The 21,849-nt window shown below is 43.9% G+C and overlaps 1 protein-coding gene and 1 pseudogene across 2 annotated transcripts in view; both read right to left on the bottom strand.

The window, feature by feature from the left end:
* LOC126469957 (laminin subunit beta-1) overlaps positions 1-21,849 on the bottom strand; it is a 358,919-nt gene that overhangs the window by 251,188 nt on the left and 85,882 nt on the right. The window lies entirely within an intron of this gene.
* LOC126472351 (5S ribosomal RNA) lies at positions 3,408-3,525 on the bottom strand (annotated as a pseudogene).

The following is a 21,849-nucleotide window of genomic DNA, read 5'->3' as shown; positions in this document are numbered from 1 at the left end:
CACACACAATTTCCTTCCCCTAAACTTTTAAAAAATTACTGGCATCTGTCTCACCTCCCACACACCCAAGATGGTGCTCTGCGTGTTTTTACGCTGTGTTTGCAATATCGAGTACGAATCGACCAAACCACTACGTTTACTTCCGACGCAAATTGCGGAAGACAGAAATCTAAGACCGGAAACAGTTTCCCTCTTTATGTTTATATGCTAGGCCTGAATCAATTGTCCCAGCCTGATCAAACATAGGTTTTACTACGAATGGTGTCTGTGTATCTGTGAATCAGCTGTTCCAGCTTCGTCAGCACGACAAAGGGAGGTAGTTACCGTTGTTGTTGGTGTTGGGGGCGCTCAACTTCTATGTTATTAACGCCAGCAAATGTTCTTTTGAACTAGTGAGCTTAAAACGTTCACGCTGACATATGCCACCGGTGGCTCACGTTCGACTGTACCACATACGCTGCCAGCAATTCACTACCGTGTGATGTATTACCTATCTGCCAGGCGCAACGAACAGCTGTGAATACAAATTCGTGCGACCCTTCGACGGGAGAGCTTACTCAGCAAATGAGACATCACATAATTTGTGATTGATTTAGTGTAAAATTATTTTATGTGAGCTCTCGTTGTTTTAAAAGAAGGAATTTATGCAACTTTCAAAATAAAAGGTCAGTATATTAAAACAGTAGACTAAGACGTTTGAATACGATAATCACCTCATTGGGAGAAACAGGGAAAGCAGCATCGACAGATGAAGGAAAGCATGAATAGCGGGCCGCTCCACAGCGAGAAACACAATTTTCAGCTACTGCCTGAACGTATTAAAAAGCTAATTAACTCTTCCTTGGCGCGCGGGATTAGCCGAGCGGTCTGGGGCGCTGCAGTCATGGACTGTGCGGCTGGTCCCGGTGGAGGTTCGAGTCCTCCCTCGGGCCATGGTGAGTGTGTTTGTCCTTAGGATAATTTAGAATAATTTAGGTTAAGTAGTGTGTAAGCTTAGGGACTGATGACCTTAGCAGGTAAGTCCCATAAGATTTCACACACATTTTTTTGAACTCTTCCTTATTTTTCACAAAGAGAGAATATGATTTTCTAATGTATGTCAGTGAACTCGCACGGAGGAACAGGAGGGGCAGACTGGTCAGTATGGGATGCATCTCTGCCGAAAGAGTACGATGCTGGTGCACGCCAATGTGTTTCGGGGAACACCGTTCATCGTACGTTGTTGAACATGGAGCTCCACAGCAGACAGCCCCTACGTGTTCACATGTTGACCCAAGACCTCGTCAATTACGATTGAAGTGGGCACGGGACCGTGTGAATTCGACCAGAGGAAACTTGTCGACTCTTCGAGTGAATCACATTTTTGCTACGCGAGGTCGACGGTCGTCTCCACAAACGCCGTCATCGAAGTGAATGGCGGTTCGAAACGTGAAGCATGCCACGGATGTAGGCTGTTGGGAGCAGTATTATGTTATGGGAGTCATTCTCCTTCGCTTGCATGGGACCTGTTGTAATAATCGAAGACAGGCTAACAGCTGCGAACCACCTGCATCCCTTCATGTTTGATGTCTTCCCCGACGGCGGTGTCGCCTTTAAGCAGTATCATTGACCGTGGCACGGATCCAGAACCGTGCTAGTGGTTTGAGCAGCATTATATTGAACTCACGTCGATGTCTCGGCGACCAAATTCGCCTGATGTAAATCCTATGGAACTCGACCCGCCTTGTTAGCCGACAGTACTAATGCGCTGCTTCCTGGATCGGGTAGGCGTGCCGGCCCCTGATCGAATCCTCCCGGCGGATTAACGACGAGGGCCGGTGAGCTGGCCAGCACGCATGTGGTTTTTAGGTGGTTTTCCACATCCCACTAGGTGAATGCTGCGCTGGTCTCCACTTCCCGTCTCAGTTACACAAGTCGCAGACATCTCAACACGTTCGCACTATTCCATGGATTACACTAGATGCAGACAGCTGGGGTACACTAATTCCATCCAGGGGGGTACGGGGTGGCAGTAGGAAGGGCATCCCTTATCAGTAACATTGCCAAATCCGATCCTAAACATGCCGACCCTGCGAAACCGCGGGATAAAGGCGTAAGTGAAAGAAAGAAATCCTATGGAACTCAACCGGGTCGCAATCTGGCGCCATCACCGTGTACCCAAATCAGCGGCCCGTTATTTGCGCGAATTACATGACCTGTGCGTAGATATCTAATGCCACATACCTCCACAAACCTACCAAAAAACTGTCGGATCCCTCATAAGCATAATCAGTGATGTATTTCGTTCCAAAGACGGACGGATAAGCTATTAAGCAGGTGGTCATAATGTTTTGTCTCATGAGTGTGTGTATTTCTGGAGCCTGTCCTCTCAGAAATCGTGTAAAACCCAGAGTTGTTAGATAGTATTTCAGATGAACCCAATAGGAGCGACTTCTCATTTCCCTATAGCGTTCAAACACTATTTGTGAGCGACAAAGTGGCGCATTTCCTTGGGTATGTAAAATCCTGCAACTGGTTACTTTAGGTAAACAAACGCGGACATATTAACTGCCAGCAGGTTCCTCTACCATTTGTCTCTCACGAATAATAGCAAACACCTCATTTCATTCCGTGTAAATAATCGCAGTTTATTTTAACCTGCTAATGTCAAAGATCCATATGACTCATGTGCTTTATTCAAGACAAACCTCAAATCATCACTCCTGAGACCCGTTTTCCTTACTTAGAGCGTCTGGTGGTAACTTTTCAGAGAACGCGCTAGCCCCTGTGCGCTGTGACAAGCGGTTATCAGCAGTAATTTTGTGGGACTCTTTCACAAAGTGAAAGATCGTTTACAAGCATGTAGAGTTCCACGATTTCCAGCTCCGCACGCGAATCAGTCAACAAAACCTACACGGACATTGTGTCCGATCACACGAAGTAATGAACGCTAAAAAATTCGCTTAAGAGTAAAGAAGTTTTGAACTACATATTCATGTGTGTGGTATCTTTCAGACATTTCTGAAAGAATAGACACCACATATATGAATAAGTACATGTATGCGCCTCGACGGCGCAATGATATCTTCTGTGCGCATGCACTCACTTGTCCGAACCCTTGGGGGACTCGCCTGAATAGCTGCGAGCAAACAGGGCATAATGGACGGGGAACACTACATTTGTAGTGTGGTGTGAATGTAGTGTGCTAAAAAAAAAAAAAAAAAAAAAAAAAACCTCCCGAACGGGCCATGAAGGTCCAACGGTAACGACCGGCCGCCGTGTCATCCTCACGCCATAGGCGTCACTGGATGCGGATATGGAGGGTCATGTGCTCAGCACACCGCTCTCCCGACCCTAGAGACCGAAGCCGCTATTTCTCAGTCAAGTAGCTCCTCAGTTTGCCTCACAAGGGCTGAGTACATCCTGCTTACCAACAGCGCTCGGCAGACCGGATGGTCACCCATCCAAGTGCTAGCCCAGCCCGACAGCGCTTAACTTCGGTGATATGACGGGAACCGGTGTTAGCACTGAGGCAAGGCCGTTGGCCATCTGTAGTTCTGTAGCGTGCGGCATGTGGGAATTTGGGCTCGGATAACCGAGGCGGTAAAGGAAACAGTTCTAGAGAAGCGGAGCATCCGCTTAGAGTACCGGTCCGGGACAAATTTTCGTATGTCACCGTTGCATGTAATGCAATGCCGACATGTAGTTGACATCTGGAAATTTCTCTATCAAGGCTTATACTGTTAGTCTCAAAACAAAGTACAAAAATGTGCAAATAAAAACAGAATTCGCAACAAGTTTCAGTAATTACACAATACATAAGAAAGATAAAGCAATAGCTATATCGAAACATTTATAGGCGAACACTCCAAAATTAGATGGTGCACATGGAGGATCTGACATCCAGACTATTGTTGTACACAAATATGCAGAAAAAAGAGCACAACTAGGTGGTTAGGAAATTCTGCAGTGTACAAGACGTGAAAAAGAGAGACAGGACAGAAACTTCAGGTATACCTGCAGTAGTGTGAAATACGCGTGAGCATGTGGTGTTGATTGTGACATGTCCGACTGTAGTGTAGGAAGGATGCTATACGGCCAACATACTTAGCTTGGAGTACATAGTTTTATAGCTTGGAGGGGAATTCAGAATGCCACTTCCAATCAAAGCCTTTTTGGATGTCAAAGAAGAAAAACATGGCGGATTTCCGTTTATTTAATTGTTGGGACATAAGGTAGGTAAGGTAAATAAGTTGGTCGTCGATGAAACAGTTGACACGAAAGCCACATCGGGCGTTGAGGATGGGTAGGTGGGTTGCGGGGTGCCGATGGATTCTTTTCGGTAAGGATGGTTTCAACTATTTTGCTGAAAACTGACGTGATGCTAAAAGGTCGGTGGGATGAGGTATGTGAGGCTGGTTTATCAGGTTTCAGAGAGAGGACTACTCTGGATGCTTTCCACTGCTCTGGGTAGTAACCTGTATGGAGAATGGTATTGTAAAGGATGGATGTTCCGCTTTTTAGCAAGTGTGTGTGTTATGTCTTCAGCTGTTATTGTCGTTTTTAGTCCTGTTCGTGGAGTGCTGTGTCAGTATTGGAAATTTCGCGCAAGTGATTTGATAACTATGATTGTACGATCATACACATAAGAATCAATAGAGTAATCAAAGCTGGGATCACAGGCGAATGTTTCCTCTAGGTCGGATGCGAAGTGACTCTCGTGAGGTTGGGAGGAAGTGGTCAACTGTTGGAGATTGCTGGTGCACGCTGCTGATTTTATACTGAAAATTATCGTGGTGGCGCATCGGTCTTAGCTGCATCACCGCCCTCTGTCGAGTTTAGCGCTGCAGCTGAGGCGCGCAAGATCATGTGCATAGAACATGCAAGCCTTCAGTCAAACTGTCCACTTCCGTATCTCAGTGATCTGCGCTTCTGACTGTTGTGCAGAGGATTCGGTTTCGGTTCGGGGTACTGGTGGGGATCTTTGTCAGGAACGGAGTGCACTCGGTCTCGTGATGCCAATTGAGGAGCTGCTTGATACAGAAGTAGCGGCTCTATAGTCAAGAAAGCCGACTAAACCGATAAAGCGGTGTGCTCACCCCATGCCCCTCCATACCGCACCCAAATGACGCCATTGGCAGAGGATTACGCGACCATTCGTCGGTCCCGACTGGCCCATCTGGGCCAGAACGCGGGACTGCTTTCTTTGCCTCTGTCAAATGCAGTCCCGCGAAATTACAATTCAGTGGTCAAAATAATATACTTAAGTGTCGCCGAACGTGTCATTAGGCGGAAAATTCTGTCTTTCTGAAGCTATTGGAGAAATCACCGGATCTCAAGCATTACCAAGTTGAAGCCGCCATCACGATTAATATATTCCTCCAAACATACTTCCGCGGATACTTAAGTAACTTGTAAGTAGGATGTTTAGGTCTTTATGTTGGTAACGCCACGTAGCGCTCTTTATGAAAATCTCTGACTGTGCTGTGTGCAGTCTGTGGCTGGTTGGCATTGTTGGAATATTCGCTATTGTAGTGTTGGGCAGTTGGATGGGAACAGCACGTAGCGTTGTGCAGTTGGAGGTGAGCTGCCAGCAGTGGTGGATGTGGGGAGAGAGATGGCGGAGTTTTGAGAGCGGATGATGTGGACGTGTGTCCATCAGAGACAGTAAATTTGTAAAGATGGATCTCATGAATTGATAGATGTATATATGATGACTTTTGAACATTATTAAGGTAAATACATTGTTTGTTCTCTATCAAAACCTTTCATTTGCTAACTATGCTTATCAGTAGTTTAGTGCTTTCAGTAGTTAGAAAATTTTATTTAGCTGGCAGTATTGGCGCTCGCTGTATTGTAGTAGTTCGAGTAACGAAGATTTATGTGAGGTAAGTGATTCATGAAAGGTATAGGTTATTGAAAGTCAGATTGCGTTGCGCTAAAATATTGTGGGTCAGTTTAGTGATGATCAGAATAAATAAAGAGAAAACTGGTTGAGTACGTTGAGTTTTACTCAGCTGTTTCTGTATCAAATAACGTAACAGTTTTACCAGCACAGTCATTCTTAATTTTTCTAAGGGGACGTTACAAACTGAATCCTAGAAGGATCTCGTGTTCTCCGACATCCTCAAGTGAAGATACGGTGCTCGGCTATGGTTGACTTACTGGGCTGCGAAAGGGGAGTGTGGCGATCATTCTCCACACGCGTTTCATGAACTGTGGTCTGATCGACGTATGCTTTGTCACATTGACTACATCATACTTTACCGAGCCGAGAAGAGCACAGATCTTTGTAGGTGGCCGGAAGATTACTCTGACATAATATTTCTTTAGGATTCTGCCTAATTTAGGTGAAATGGGACGGATGCCCTGTATTTTAATTTTATCTTGTGAATGGTCACGTTTGCACCTCGTTAGAGCTGTCACAATCGGACGCGAAGAAATCCATCGTCTTTAAATACAGATTACAGGTATTGCAGCTCTTTTTCAAAGCTGTCTCTATCACACTCAACATGTGCCCAGTGCACCAGCGTACGATGAACGCCCATAGTTTGTGGAGGGTGGTGACTGCGAGATGCTTTGTCAGCCGAAATATCGTGGCAAGATGTCGGCGTCATCTGGTTGCTAGCCCGAAACGTCGTGCAATACTGATATTTTTTTTTTTACTTGTAGCCTACCAGTTTAATTAAAAAGGAAAAAACCACTTTAAATTAAAAATTATGCACAGCTAGCTTATGATAGTGAACTGTGTCGTCGGGAGAACTAGCAGGCACGTTCCGTAGATTGAGCAGGCGCACAACGGAAGCGGGTCGGCTGCACTCCTACGCGCAAGATAAGACGCGCTTCCGCCGCTCTTGAGAGCGTTGCTACTGTTCTACGCTATAGCAGCTGTATCCTTCACAGCTTCTCTCCTCCATCTCACTACAGCTATATTCATCCCATTTCGTTACAACTTTTTTCTCTCGTCTCAATAGTGACGCCTGTTTCCTCTGATATCCATCCGTGAATAGAATTCGGATAAACCGGAATATATTGCATTATGACGTGTATCCCCTGCCTCGCACTTCAGAAAGCGAAGTCTACAAAAATTCGATCCAAACTTCATCAACGATAGTTGGAGACAATGTGGGCACGTAGCAATACTGCGCAGAGCAACTTCCGAATGGAAGTGCTTTGTCGTTTTCTTCTCTTGACCGGTTAAGAAGTGTCAAATGGGTAGCGGGCGTTTAAAAGAAAAGTGCCGCATATTGCCACAGGAGGTATTAATGGTCAAACCTAGAAGAAAATTTCCTATAATACGTCCGAAAACTAATAGCTCCTTAGTTATCGGCCAATCTGTGATCTCGTTTCCATCTGTATGCTACTCTGTTGCGTAGAAGTAGACACTGCAAGGAGTGCTGCATGTGGTTAAGGAGCGTCCGTTAATTACTTGGGAGGCTTTCTTTAAAATTTGGACCCCCTCCGCCCTTGGTGAGATGTGGCCGGACCACAACGAATTCTTGTCGATGAACTTCAACTTAGCTACCTTCAGCAAACGTTTAACTTCTTGCTCACGTGTGTGTTTCAACTTAACGACATGCCGCTTAACAATCGCACTGCAAAAGCTTTGATACAAATTCATGAAGAACAGAATAACACCAGCTTTATATGTGTTGCAGAATACCACCACTGCCTCACTGACACGCAGTGACTTCGACCGGCACGACAGAGAACTTCCCAAATGAAATCTAACACTTGTGCGACACTAGTTACAAATCAGAGAATCCTGGGCACGCGCAAAATGTAAGGCATTCAGTTCAAATCAGATTGTCCATGAAGATTGGTAGCCACTTTAATACTGTCTATGCTCGGGATTAACAAAATGTTATCCGTTATACTAATGTATATTCCCTGAATTGTTGACGTGAAATTATCATTGCGCCCCCCCCCCCCCCCAATTTTAAATGAGATTTAGTGAGATTTTACCAGACCCCCCTCTCCCCCCCTTTATTCTGAGCTCACGTAGTGAATGACTTAGTGACCGTCCCCTTACCACGCACGCTGACATCCTTCAGCTCTTCTTCGTAATGAATCACCCACTGTGTTAAATAATCCTGGCTCCATTCGGATTCTGTCACATACACTGGACAAACGCTCCTATAATGTCTGCAGATTGTCGGTGACTTAGCCATGCACCAAAGCCGTTAAATCTACCCGCAGCCAGAAATCCAACGGATTCAGATCCGGTGAACGGACCTCCGCCCATGAAACTTTGCTGTGAGGTGTTGTCGCACGATCCGGATGCTTTATAAGATTTTTATTACACGCTAGATTTCAAGAATTCCATTCCCATCTTCAGATTCACCTGTGCGTAGTTCCCATTTCCTGACGTATTGATTGTCCATCGGAGTGCATATCCCTAAATCGACACTGTAATAAAAATTTTATAAAACTATTCCGCAGCAGGACTATTTCGTTTATGAATTTCCATCGTAAAGTAGGAGCGAGAATCAGCAACTTGATTACTAAATTCCATTTTTTTACAATTTGCCACAGATGCATTGCCGGCCGGAGTGGCCGAGCGGTTCTAATTGCTTCAGTCTGGAACCGCGCTGCCACTACGGTCGCAGGTTCGAATCCTGCCTCAGGCATGGATGTGTGTGATGTCCTTAGGTTAGTTAGGTTTAAGTAGTTCTAAGTTCTAGGGGACTGATGACCCCAGATGTTAAGTCCCATAGTGCTCAGACCCATTTGAACACAGTAGCATTCAAAAATTTTTATTCTTGGTGACTAGTTTCGGACTACATGGTCCGTTCTCAAACCACAGCCTTCGTTGTAAACGTTAACGCACATTTCCACCAGTACGAAGCCTATTGTCTAAGAATGGATAATCTAGTCCGAAACTAGTCACCACAAATAAAATTTCTGAGTGCAACTGTGACTGAAGCTGGAAAATATAAAGTATTTTACTTATAATTGATATAGAAGACAGCTGTGGGTCAATTATTTAATGACGAGCTCAGAGTCCACTATCGAGCGAGGTGGCACAGTGGTTAGCATACTGGACTCGCATTCGGGAGGACTCTGGATCAAACCCGCGTCCGGGCATCCTGATTTAGGTTTTCCGTGATTTCCCTAAATACCTTCGTAAATGCCGTGTGGTTCCTTTCAAAGTGCACAGCCTATTTCCTTCCTCGCCGTTCCATAATCCGAGCTTGTGCTCCGTCTCTAATGACCTCGTTGTCAACGGGACGTTACACACTAATCTGCTCCTCCTCTTCCGAGTCCGTTGTGACATCGCTGGTACTTTGGGAATCGCTTAAGGGGTCCAGAAGATAGATTTGAGTCATTATACTGAAGTCAGGGGAAGATATAGACAAACTTTTAAAAAGAACTTCAGTTTTTTATGTTAATGAAAGTAGCAATATGTAATTGATGTGCAAACGCTTACACAACCTTTTGGGAGGCAGATTTACTCTATTCTAGATCTTGATTTCTACCACTTGCTAGAGCACTTGCCCGCGAAAGGCAAAGATCCCGAGTTCGAGTCTAGGTCCGGCACACAGTTTTAATCTGCCAGGAAGTTTCATATCAGCGCACACTCCGCTGCAGAGTGAATATTTCATTCTAGAAACATCCCGCAGGCTGTGGCTAAGCCATGTCTTCGCAATATCCTTTCTTCCTGGAGTGCTAGTTCTGCAAGGTTCGCAGGAGAGCTTCTCTGAAGTTTGGAAGGAAGGAGACGAGGTACTGGCAGAAGTAAGGCTGTGATGACGGGGCGTGAGTCGTGCTTGGGTAGCTCAGTTGATAAAGCACTTGCCCGCAAAAGGCAAAGGTCCCGAGTTCGAGTCTCGGTCCGGCATACAGTTTTAATCTGCCAGGAAGTTTCAACATCGTTGTAATTTTATTTAACGGACAAATAAAGAACAAAGTTGCTCATCTTTTTCAGATGTAAGTACGGTACTCCGATCACCTCCTCCTCCTCCTTTATCTATCTATCTATCTATCTATCTATCTCTCTCTCTCTCTCTCTCTCTCTCTCTATATATATATATATATATATATATATATATATATATATATATATGTGTGTGTGTGTGTGTGTGTGTGTGTCTTTTCTCTTCGTTCCTTGTAATTTAGTGTTTATTTGTACCAGAGCTACAGAAGTTAATCTGGTGAAAGACCCATGCCGTAGGTATACCACATCAGTTCAAATTCTTTCTTGTTCCTAATCCATCAAAAGTGTTCTGAAACCCAAGTGATAAAGTTACAAAACAATCTAGATATTTCGACATCTTTGGTGTTTGCAGGTGCAATGCAACTCCACTAAACAAAGCAACTGTCTCCTGATGATAGAGCAAAGCCTTCGAAACAGATAGTAAATAAAACAAACTTTAAATTTAGTGACACGTTACGAAGTTTAAAAATCATTCAAATGGCTCTCAGCACTATGGGACTTAACTTCTGAGGTCATCAGTCTCCTAGAACTTAGAACTACTTAAACCTATTTAACCTAAGGACATCACACACATCCATGCCCGAGACAGGATTCGAACCTGCGACCGTAGCGATCGCTCGGTTCCAGACTGTAGCGCCTAGAACCGCTCGGCCACACCGACCGGCTGTTACTAAGTGTTTTGTTTAAATTTTATACAGATATATGTGCGTGAAAAGTTACTTACCTCGCTCATGGAAATGATGTCAGATTTAAGCCCTGTCGGAAATACTACGTAGTATTTCCCATAAAGAGCCCCACATAGCCAGAACGGGTAAGAGTGCTGCGACCAAATGCTGCTGGATCGTGTCTTATTGTGGACAACCTCAACCTCAGTCAGCTGTATACAGGATAGGTCAGATAAACAAATGGCTTCCACAGGCCACAGCCTAAATGTCCCTGCAGTGCGCGGCGAAAGAGGGGAGAGGGGAAGGGTGGTTGTTCTGAAATAGCCACGGCTCGGTAGCGGCTGGCGGCTCTTCCAGCTGCCGGCTGCTGGTTGCCGCCTATCTGCCCACACTGTTCCTCTGGCCACTTACACACCCAGATAACAAAAAGACAGACGCCCACTCTCACTCACACGCTTAAAAGAGCCTTTCAGGCAGCGAATAAAAACTGAATGAACTCTCTGTAGAATCAAACACTGCCGTATGGGCGCCAGGCATCAGAGAGTGGGCACAACAGCACCACACACGTCCCACAACGTAACCCTGACCGCTGCCGCAGCATTTTGTGTGTTCAGCTGGCATCTCTAACGTTTTTGATTATCTCTTTCTATTTTACTTTAGGTCTATTAAGTAACGTCTGCTGGCTTTTGTCTCGAGATCTTTGGCAGACTTTTGTTTAATGAGTTTTCCGACTTTGCGCCAGCACAAGTGGCAGGAACTGTCAAAGATTCGTACTCCATTGCTGGTGGCGGTTTGATGTAGAGCCGGCGGCAGCAAATTATACACTACCATCAAAACTATCCGGATCCACTATGTACACTACTGGCCATTAAAATTTCTACACCACGAAGATGACGTGCTACAGACGCGAAATTTAACCGACAGGAAGAACATGCTGTGATATGCAGATGATTAGCGTTTCAGAGCATTCACACAAGGTTGGCGCCGGTGGCGATACCAACAACGTGCTGACATGAGGAAAGTTTCCAACCGATTTCTCATACACAAACAGCAGGTGACCGGCATTGCCTGGTGAAACGCTGTTGTGATGCCTCGTGTAAGGAGGAGAAATGCCTACCATCACGTTTCCGACTTTGATAAAGGTCGGATTGTGCCCTATCGCGAATGCGGTTTATCGTATCGCGACATTGCTGCTCGCGTTGGTCGAGATCGAATGACTGTTAGCAGAATATGGAATCGGTGGGTTCAGGAGGGTAATACGGAACGCCGTGCTGGATCCCAACGGCCTCGTATCACTAGCAGTCGAGATGAAAGGCATCTTATCCGCGTGGCTGTAACGGGTCGTGCAGCCACGTCTCGCTCCCTGAGTCAACAGATGGGGACGTTTGCACGACAACAACCATCTGCAGGAACAGTTCGACGACGTTAGCAGCAGCATGGACTATCAGCTCGGAGACCGTGGCTGCGGTTACCCCTGACGCTGCATTACAGACAGGAGCACCTGCGATGGTGTACTCAATGACGAACCTGGGTTTACAGCATCATGATGGTCGCATCCGTGTTTGGCGACATGGCGGTGAACGCACATTGCAAGCGTGTATTCGTCATCGCCATACTGGCGTATCACCCGGCGTGATGGTATGGGGTGCCATTGGTTACACGTCTCGTTCACCTCTTGTTCGCATTGACGGCATTTTGAACAGTGGACGTTACATTTCAGATGTGTTACTACCCGTAGTTCTACCCTTCATTCGATCCCTGCGAAACCCTACATTTCAGCAGGATACTGCACGACCGCATGTTGAAGGTCCTGTACGGACCTTTCTGGATACAGAAAATGTTCGACTGCTGCCCTGGCCAGCACATTCTCCAGATATCTCACCAATTGAAAACGTCTGGTCAATGGTGGCCGAGCAACTGGCTCGTCACAATACGCCAGTCACTACTCTTGATGAACTGTGATATCGTGTTGAAACTGCATGGGTAGCTGTACCTGTACACGCCATCCAAGCACTGTTTGACTCAATGCCTAGGCGTATCAAGGCCGTTATTACGGCCAGAGGTGGTTGTTCTGGCTACTGATTTCTCAGGATCTATGCACCCAAATTGCGTGAAAATGTAATCACATGTCAATTCTAGTATAATATATTTCTCCAATGAATACCCGTTTATCATCTGCATTTCTTCTTGGTGTAGCAATTTTAATGGCCAGTAGTGTAATACGAGACTGACATGTAAATGTCATGAAAATCGGACCTGCCAGTATAAAAGGAGCCGGGGAGTACTGTGTTGTCGGCAGAGAAGCAGTAATAACAGACTGGGTCGGTCAGCAGAGCTCAGTGATTTCGTACGTGAACTAGTCAGTCATTGCATATCACCTGAGTAACAAAACCATCAGGGGCATTTCGACCTTGCTAAAGCTGACCAAATCGACTGTTGCTGATGTGATTGTGAATTGTAAGCGCGAAGGAACAACGACAGCCAAACCAAGAAGAGCAGATATCGAGTACTGACAGACATGGACCGCCGAGCATCTACATCTACATGATTACTCCACATCACAATTAAGTGTCTGGTAGATGGTTCATATAACCACCTTCAAGCTATTTCTCTACCGTTCCACTCTCGAACAGCGTGCAGGAAAAACGAACACTTAACTCTTTCTGTGCTAGCTCTGAGTTCTCTTATTTTATTGTTATGATCATTCCTCCTTATGTAGATGGGCGCCAGCAGTATATTTTCACACTCTGAAGGGAAAGTAGCTTACTGAAATTTCATGAGAAGATCCTCCTGCGACAAAAAACGCCATTGCTTTAATGACTGCCAACCCAATTCGGGTGTCGTATCCATGGGACTCTCTTCCCTATTTCGCGATAATACAAAACGAGCTGCCCTTCTCTGAACTTTTTCGATGTCCACAGTCAATACTATCTGATACGAATCCCAGCACAGCAATACTCCAAAAGAGGGCGGACATGCGTAGTGTAAGCAGTTTCTGTAGTAGATATGTTGCATTCCTTGGGAATGCCAGATATTATTTCCGTTTTACTCGATGGCTTTCCGTCAGTTACAACCTTTCTGACAGGAAAACACAAATCTAGCCACAGAACAACTGAGAAGATACTCCATAGGAACGCAGTTTGATTCCAAGTCGCTTGTGAGTAACGGTGTCAAAAGCCTTTTGGAAATCTAAAAATATGGAATCAATTTGATATCCCCTGTCGATAGTACTCATTACTTTGTGAGAATAGAGCTACTTGTATTTCACAAGAACGATATTTTGTGAATCCGTGTTGGCTATTTGTCAATAAATCTATTTCTTCGAGATAATTCATAAAGCTCCAACACAGTATATGTTCCAAGACGTTAGTGATAAGGGTCTTTGATTCAACGGATCGCTCCTATTTTCTTTCTTGGGTACTGCTGTGACTCGTACTACTTTCCAGTGTTTGGGTACGGATCTTTCAACGAGTGAGCGGGGTGCATATCATTTCTAAGTAGGGAACTATTGTATCAGCATACTCTGAAAGGAACCTGATTAGTATACAACTTGGACCGGAGACATTGTCTTTCTTAAGTGATCGCCAGCCGGTGTGGCCAAGCGGTTCTAGGCGCTACAGTCTGGAACAGCGCGACCGCTACGGTCGCAGGTTCGAATCCTGCCTCGGGCATGGATGTGTGTGATGTCCTTAGGTTAGTAAAGTTTAAGTAGTTCTAAGTTCTAGGGGACTGATGACCTCAGAAGCTAAGTCGCATTGTGCTCAGAGCCATTTGAGCCAGAAAGAATAAGGTACAATAGTCAAGTACCTCCTCATAAGCTACACGTTTCTGAAGTCAGCGTTTAATGACGCTTGAGGAGGTGTAAGAGCGACACCACTGGACAGCGGATGACTGGAAAGGAGTGGTTTGGAGTGATGAATCAAGCTATACCCTGCGGCAATCCGATAGAATGTTCGACGAATGCCTACCAAGTATAGCGCCAACAGTAAACTGCGGAGGAGGTGGTGTTAGGGTATGAGAGAGTTTTCCTTGTTTAGGGTATGGTTCCCTTACTGCGCTTAAGAAAACACTAAATGCGGGAGGATATGAACACATTTCCCAACATTCTATACTGCTTAAGAGGGGAGGGGGGGGGGCAGTTTGCAGATGATGATCCAGCATTACAATGCACCCTCCCATAAAGCAGATGCTGTAAGGCAATAGTTTGCGGACAATAACATTCTGCCCTGACTTATACAGAGTCGCGACCTGAATCCAATGAAACACCTTTAAAATGAGTTACAACGTCAATTTCGAAGCAGCCCCCAGCGTGCAACATTACCACCTTCTCTAGTTTCGGCTCGCGGAAAAATGAGCTACCATTCCTCTACAGATATGCAGACATGACTGAAAGCATCCCCAGCAGTCTTCAACCCGCCATAAATGCGAAGGATGGACATACCCCGCATTAATGTCCACTAATAGGAATCCGAATACTACTGATCACACGGTGTATGTACCTATTGTTTGAAGGCCTTCCCCAGGTCACTACCGTTGTATTCTCCCCTTGTTACCTTCTTCGGTCGTTTGCTGCAACAAGGAAGGTAAAATCTTTGACAATGCTAGCCACTCGTGCCAGTGAAAAATCGGAAAAGTCATTAAGGGGATACGGAATCACCTATCCCCGCAATGTTAATATATGCCTACTATAGGGAACATTTTCTCACAAACTACTGGAGACAGAGAGGTAAAAATTTTACTGTATGTGCATTCATATGTTACAACAATACTGAAACAACAGTTTATTGTCAAAGTATTTTCTTACAGAGATATTGTACATTTATTTTTAAGTAAATTTTTTCCATCGCTTTTTACTAGACTATCACCCCTAAGTCTTTTGTAAATCAAGTAATTAAAAAATCGTTGTTTCAGTATGTAATAGGGACCTATGTCACTACGTCATAAAAATTTCAGACTTCTAGGTTGACCAGTACCTGAGATAATGTTCCTAGATGAAGTAAAAAGTAAACTTACGGGAAACGGAGAAAGAAGATTAAAACATTCCTGATCCGTAGCTAATACCCCCTTCACAGTCTTCATAATCATCTTCAAGTCTTCTTTTGGCACCCCTCTGCACCTGTCTTGCTTTTTTCACTAATGTCTTGATTATATTATCAGCATGCCTTAGTCTGTGCTGATCTAAAAAGAACATAGCACGTACCGTACGGGAACCAACACACATACCCAACTTTTGAAGGACCTGGCATTTAGTTATATTTCCAAGATTGAAGGTTGCCACAGCATCATACACACCAAAATGTAGTGTATTAATTCCGACAAACACTGTTTTTGGGAGACGATGCCATATCACACTATTCAAGCACTCGTTGGGGTTCTGCGTTTTTCCGTGAAGACATTTCATCAGAAGACTTCTGTCAGCCAGATCTCTGAAAATGGGCTTTATTTCTGCCATGATGGCTGATGGTAGACTGTGGTGGTGAATGGATTTCTCTCCTGTTGTTAGTCCCCTATTGTATTTACACCAGCTGTTTTCACCTTTGGGGCACAAACCATGTTGTGGATGCTCATCCGTGGATGCGGTGTGGAAATATAAAGCCCATATAGCTCTCCTCATTTCTTCAAGATTGCCTGTATTTTGCCTGATTGCAAGGCCATAGCAGTTCTGAATGTGGTCTATTATGGAATCAGTCAATCTTCCTCTGCCATCCAAGGTTTTCCCATCATCTAGTTTTTTCCCTTTCATAACTGATTTTAACCTTCTCAGCCTGGCACCCATTCTCTTCTGCACATGTCCTATACATTCAAGTTTGCTTATATTTACACTGTTCCCATATGGTTTGCTTTCCAAAACTTCTTTGAATGCTTTAGAGTCACCATCTCCCAGATATTTGACATAGCGAACATTATACCACTGTGAAGAGCGATGAAAAATTTTCTTCACCCCAGCAACCTCCATGCCACCACTACTACCATAATAATTAGCAATACAGTCATCACTGTGTTCATTTTTCAGCCTGCCTGTGCACCTACAGTATTTAGACATTATTGCAACATCAATAACCTTGCCAGTATCAACACTAGTTGCTGTTACAACACCATTGTTGGAGGTGTGGCCCCTTTTCTGCCACGTGCCATCAAACGCCACTGTGAGGTCACGACTGCCGTCATTTTCTTCCACTGCTTCTTCCACAGCAACCTGCATTGACTTCTGTGCTACATCTTCAACTGCAGATCCTAGTACATAATTGTAAGCTTCAAACTTTGAAGGTGCACTTGGAAGATTTAGAACACCACATAGCATATCACCAGCTGCTTTGCCCTTACCAATTGCTCGCAATCCATAAACTAACCTAATATTTACACTATAAAGTTCAGTTTTCTTGTATCCATTATTTACAGTTACTGAAACCGAACTTGGAAACTTACAGCTGTATTTACAAACACTGCATATTAAATTAAACTGGGCAGCCAGGCCAACATGGGATTCTACTTTCAGAGAAACGTTTCCATGACATTTTTTGCAGCACAAACTGTTTTCAAGAGCTTCACACAATATATTCGTATCAATGAGTTCAAAAACTTCATTCCCTCTATCAAGTAAATTATATTTCTCTTCCAAATCTCTTAGTTTTTTATGAGAAGCACTGTTTTCATTTGGTGTAAGTTCGTTCGGCAAATCAGTAATAAGTGGATTCACATTTTCCAACAGTGATGATGATGAACTGCTTTGCTTTGCTAATGAATCATTATTTCTTTTCTTTTGCCAGTTCACACGCTTTTTAAATACTTTTGCTTTAGCTCTAGGCATTTTCACTGCGAAAAATGAAGCACTAAATACGAAATAACTCAACAACAACTACTTTCTTATATCACACTGTTTACAAAACAGTCCCGCCACAAAGTCAAAGAGTAACTTGAGGAAACCAGAGAGAAACATTTTCGGGCAACTAGTGTATAAATAGTCGCTGGAAACCGGGATATTTGAATTCATGTCACTTTAAAGGTACTGCCAAAAAGTTCATGGTCAGCCACGAGAGACGTGTATAACTAAAGCGCAATACCCGATCTCACAAATATATAAAAATAAAATAGTTATAATTGTAGTAGAGCTATGTATGATACGTCATTTTAAAGAGGAAACATGGCAGAATATAATACGCCAATTAAAAAAATTCGATTTTTTAACCCAAAATCCGATTCCGTATCCCCTTAAACAAACGTCGACCGAAGGACCCGAGACAAATGCCAACAGGGAAGACTACAAAAGTTGCCACGAAAGCTACAACATTTTTTTCCAGTAAAGTTCCTCAGCGATACAGATAGCCGTACAGTAGGTGTAACCACAACGGAGAGATATCTGCTGAGAGGCCACACAAACGTGTGGTTCCTGAAGAGGGGCAGCAGCAGCTTTCCCATAGTTGCAGGAACAAAAAAATGGTTCAAATGGCTCTGAGCACTATGGGACTCAACTGCTGAGGTCATTAGTCCCCTAGAACTTAGAACTAGTTAAACCTAACTAACCTAGGGACATCACAAACATCCATGCCCGAGGCAGGATTCGAACCTGCGACCGTAGCGGTCTTGCGGTTCCAGACTGCAGCGCCTTTAACCGCACGGCCACTTCGGCCGGCTCAGGAACAACAGTCTGCATGACTTGCCTGGCCTTGTAACATGAACCAAGACAGCATTACTGTGCTAGTATTGCGAAGGGTTGAAAGCAAGGGGAAATTTCAGCCGCAATTTTTCCCGAGGGCATGCAGCTTTACTGATGGTTAAATGACGATGGCGATCTCTTGGTTAAATATTCCGGAGGTAATGTAGTCTCCCATTCGGATGTCCGAGAGGGAACTACTCAGTAGGACGTCGTTATCAGGAGAAATAAAACTGGCGTTCTATGTATCGGAGCGTGGAATGTCAGATCCCTTAATCGGGCACGTAGGTTAGAAAATTTAAAAAGGGAAATGGATAGCTTAAAGTTAGATATAGAGGGAATTAGTGAAATTCGGTGGCAGGAGGTACAGGACTTCTGGTCAGGTAAACACAGGGTTATGAATATAAAATCAAATAAGGGTAATGCACGGGTAGGTTTAATAATAAACAAAAAAAAAGGAACTACTACGAACAGCGTAGTGAACGCATTATTGCAGGCAAGACAGACACGAAGCCCACGCCTACCGTAGTAGTACAAGTTTATATGCCAACTGGCTCCGCAGATGAAGAGATTGAAGAAATGTATGATGAGATAAAAGAAATTAGTCATACAGTTAAGGGAGACGAAAATTTAATAGTCATGGACGACCGGAATTCGATAGTAGGAAGAGGAAGACAAGGAAAAGTAGAAAGTTAATATGGACTGGGGATAAGGAATGAAAGAGGAAGCCGCTTGGTAGAATTTTGCACAGAGCAAAACTTAATCATGGCTACCACATGGTTTAAGAATCGTGAAAGAAGGCTGTATACGTGGAAGACACCTGGAGACACGGGAAGGTTTCATATTGATTATATAACGGTAAGACAGAGGTTTAGGAACAGGTTTTAAGTTATAAGACATTCCCAGGGGCAGATGTGAACTCTGACCACAATTTATTGGCTATGAACTGTAGATTAAATCTGAAGAAACTGCAAAAAGGTAGGAATTTGAGGATATGGCACCTGGATAAATTGAAAGAACCAGAAGTTGTACAGAGTTTCAGAGGGAGCATTAGGGAACGACTGACAAGAAATGGGGGAAGGAATACAGTAGATGAAAAATGGGTAGCTCTGAGAGATGAAATAGTGAAGGCAGCAGAGGATCAAGTAGATAAAAAGGCGATGGCTACTTGAAAGCTTTGGGTAACACAAGACATATTGAATTTAACTGATGAAAGGAGAAAATGCAAATTGCAGTAAATGAAGCAGCAAGTAGGAATACAAAGGTCTCAAAAATGAGCTCGACAGCAAGTGCAAAATGGCTAAGCAGGAATGGCCACAGGACAAATGTAAGGATGTAGAAGCATATATCACTTGCGGTAAGATAGATACCGCCTAACAGAAAATGAAACAGACCTTTGGAAAAAAGAGAACCACTTGTATGACTATCAAGAGCTCAGATGGAACAGCAGTTCTAAGCAAAGAAGGGAAAACAGAGATGTGGAAAGAGTATACAGAGGGTCTGTACAAGGGCGATGCCCTTGAGAGCAGTATTATGGAAATGGAAGAGAAAGAAGACGAAGATGACATAGGAGACATGATAACGCGTGAACAATTTGACAGAGCACTGAAAGACCTAAATCGAAACAAGGCCCCGGGGTAGAAAACATTCCGTTAGAACTACTGAAAGTCTTGGGAGAGTCAGCCATGACAAAACTCTTCCATGTGGTGAGCAACGTTTATGAGACAGGCAAAATACCCTCAGACTTCGAGAAGAATGTAATAATTCAAATTCCAAAGAAAGCAGGTACTGACAGGTGTTAAAATTACCGAACTATCAGTTTAATAAGTCACGGCTGCAAAATACTAACACGAATCCTTTACAGAAGAATGGAAAACTGGTAGAAGCCGACCTCGGGGAAGATCAGTTTGGATCCCGTAGAAATGTAGGAACACGTGAGGCAATACTTACACTACGACTTATTTTAGAAGGTAGGTTAAGGAAAGGCAAATCTACGTTTATAGCATTTGTAGACTTAGAGAAAGCTTCCGACAATGCTGACTGGAATGATCTCTCTGAAATACTGAGGGTGGCAACGGTAAAATACAGGGAGCGAAAGGCTATTTACAACTTGTACTGAAACCAGATGGCAGTTATAAGAGTCGAGGGGCATGAAAGGAAAGCAGTGGTCGAGAAGGGAGTGAGACAGGGTTATAGCCTATCCCCGATGTTATTCAATCTTAATATTGAGCAAGCAGTAAAGGAAACAAAAGAAACATTTGGAGTGGGAATTAAAGTCCAGGGAGAAGAAATAAAAACCTTGAGGTTTGTCGATGACATTGTAATTTTGTCAAACAGTAAAGGACTTGGAAGAGCATTTGAACGGAATAGATAGTGTCTTGAAAGGAGGATATAAGATGAACATCAACAAAAGCAAAACGAGGATACTGGAATGTAGTCGAATTAAATCAGGTGATGCTGAGGGAATCAGATTACGAAATGATACACTTAAAGCAGTAGATGAGTTTTGCTATTTGGGCACCAAAATAACTGATGGTGGTCGAAGTAGAGAGGATATGAAATTTTGACTGGAGATAGCAAGGAAAGCGTTTCTGAAGAAGAGAAATTTGTTAACATCAAGCATAGATTTAAGTCCCCAGAATGAGATTTTCACTCTGCAGCGGAGTGTGCGCTGATATGAAACTTCCTGGCAGATTAAAGCTGTGTACCGGGCCGAGACTCGAACTCGGGACCTTTGCCTTTCGCGGGCAAGTGCTCTACCAACTGAGCAACCTAAGCACGACTCACGCCCCGTCATCACAGCCTTACTTCTGCCAGTACCTCGTCTCCTAAGGTATAGGAGGTACCTAAGGTACCTAAGGTAGGAGACGAGGTACTGGCAGAAGTAAGGCTGTGATGACGGGGCGTGAGTCGTGCTTAGGTTGCTCAGTTGGTAGAGCACTTGCCCGCGAAATGCATAGGTCCCGAGTTCGAGTCTCGGCCCGGCACACAGTTTTAATCTGCCAAGAAGTTTCATAAATTTAAGTGTCAGGAAGTCTTTTCTGAAAGTATTTGTATGGATCGTAGCCGTGTATGGAAGTGAAACATGGACGATAAACAGTTTAGACAGGGAGAGAATAGAAGCTTTTGAAATGTGGTGCTACAGTATAATGGTGAAGATTAGATGGGTAGATCACATAACTAATGAGGATGTACTGATTAGAAGTGAGGAGAAGAGGAATTTGTGTTACAACTTGACTAGAAGAAGGCATCAGTTGGTAGAACATATTCTGAGGCATCAAGGGATCACCAGTTTAGTATTGGAGGGAAGAGTGGAGGGTAAAAATCGTAGAGGGAGACCAAGAGATGAATACACTAAGCAGATTGAGAAGGATGTAGGTTGCAGTAGTTACTCGGAGATAGAGAGGCTTGCACAGGGTAGAGTAGCATGGAGAGTTGCATCAAACCAGTCTTTGGACTGAAGACCACAACAACAACAAGTATCGGAGATTGAATGCTAAACTGCTTATAAGAGTATATATATATATATATATATATATATATATATATATATATATATATATATATATATATCCTAAGTTACTGTACAGGGTATGGTGGAGGGTACTTTGTACCAG

Source organism: Schistocerca serialis, chromosome 3 (assembly GCF_023864345.2).
Source record: "Schistocerca serialis cubense isolate TAMUIC-IGC-003099 chromosome 3, iqSchSeri2.2, whole genome shotgun sequence".
Lineage (NCBI taxonomy): Eukaryota > Metazoa > Arthropoda > Insecta > Orthoptera > Acrididae > Schistocerca > Schistocerca serialis.
The sequence above is the reverse complement of the archived record's forward strand: the minus strand, read 5'-3'. Positions and strand labels throughout refer to the sequence as shown.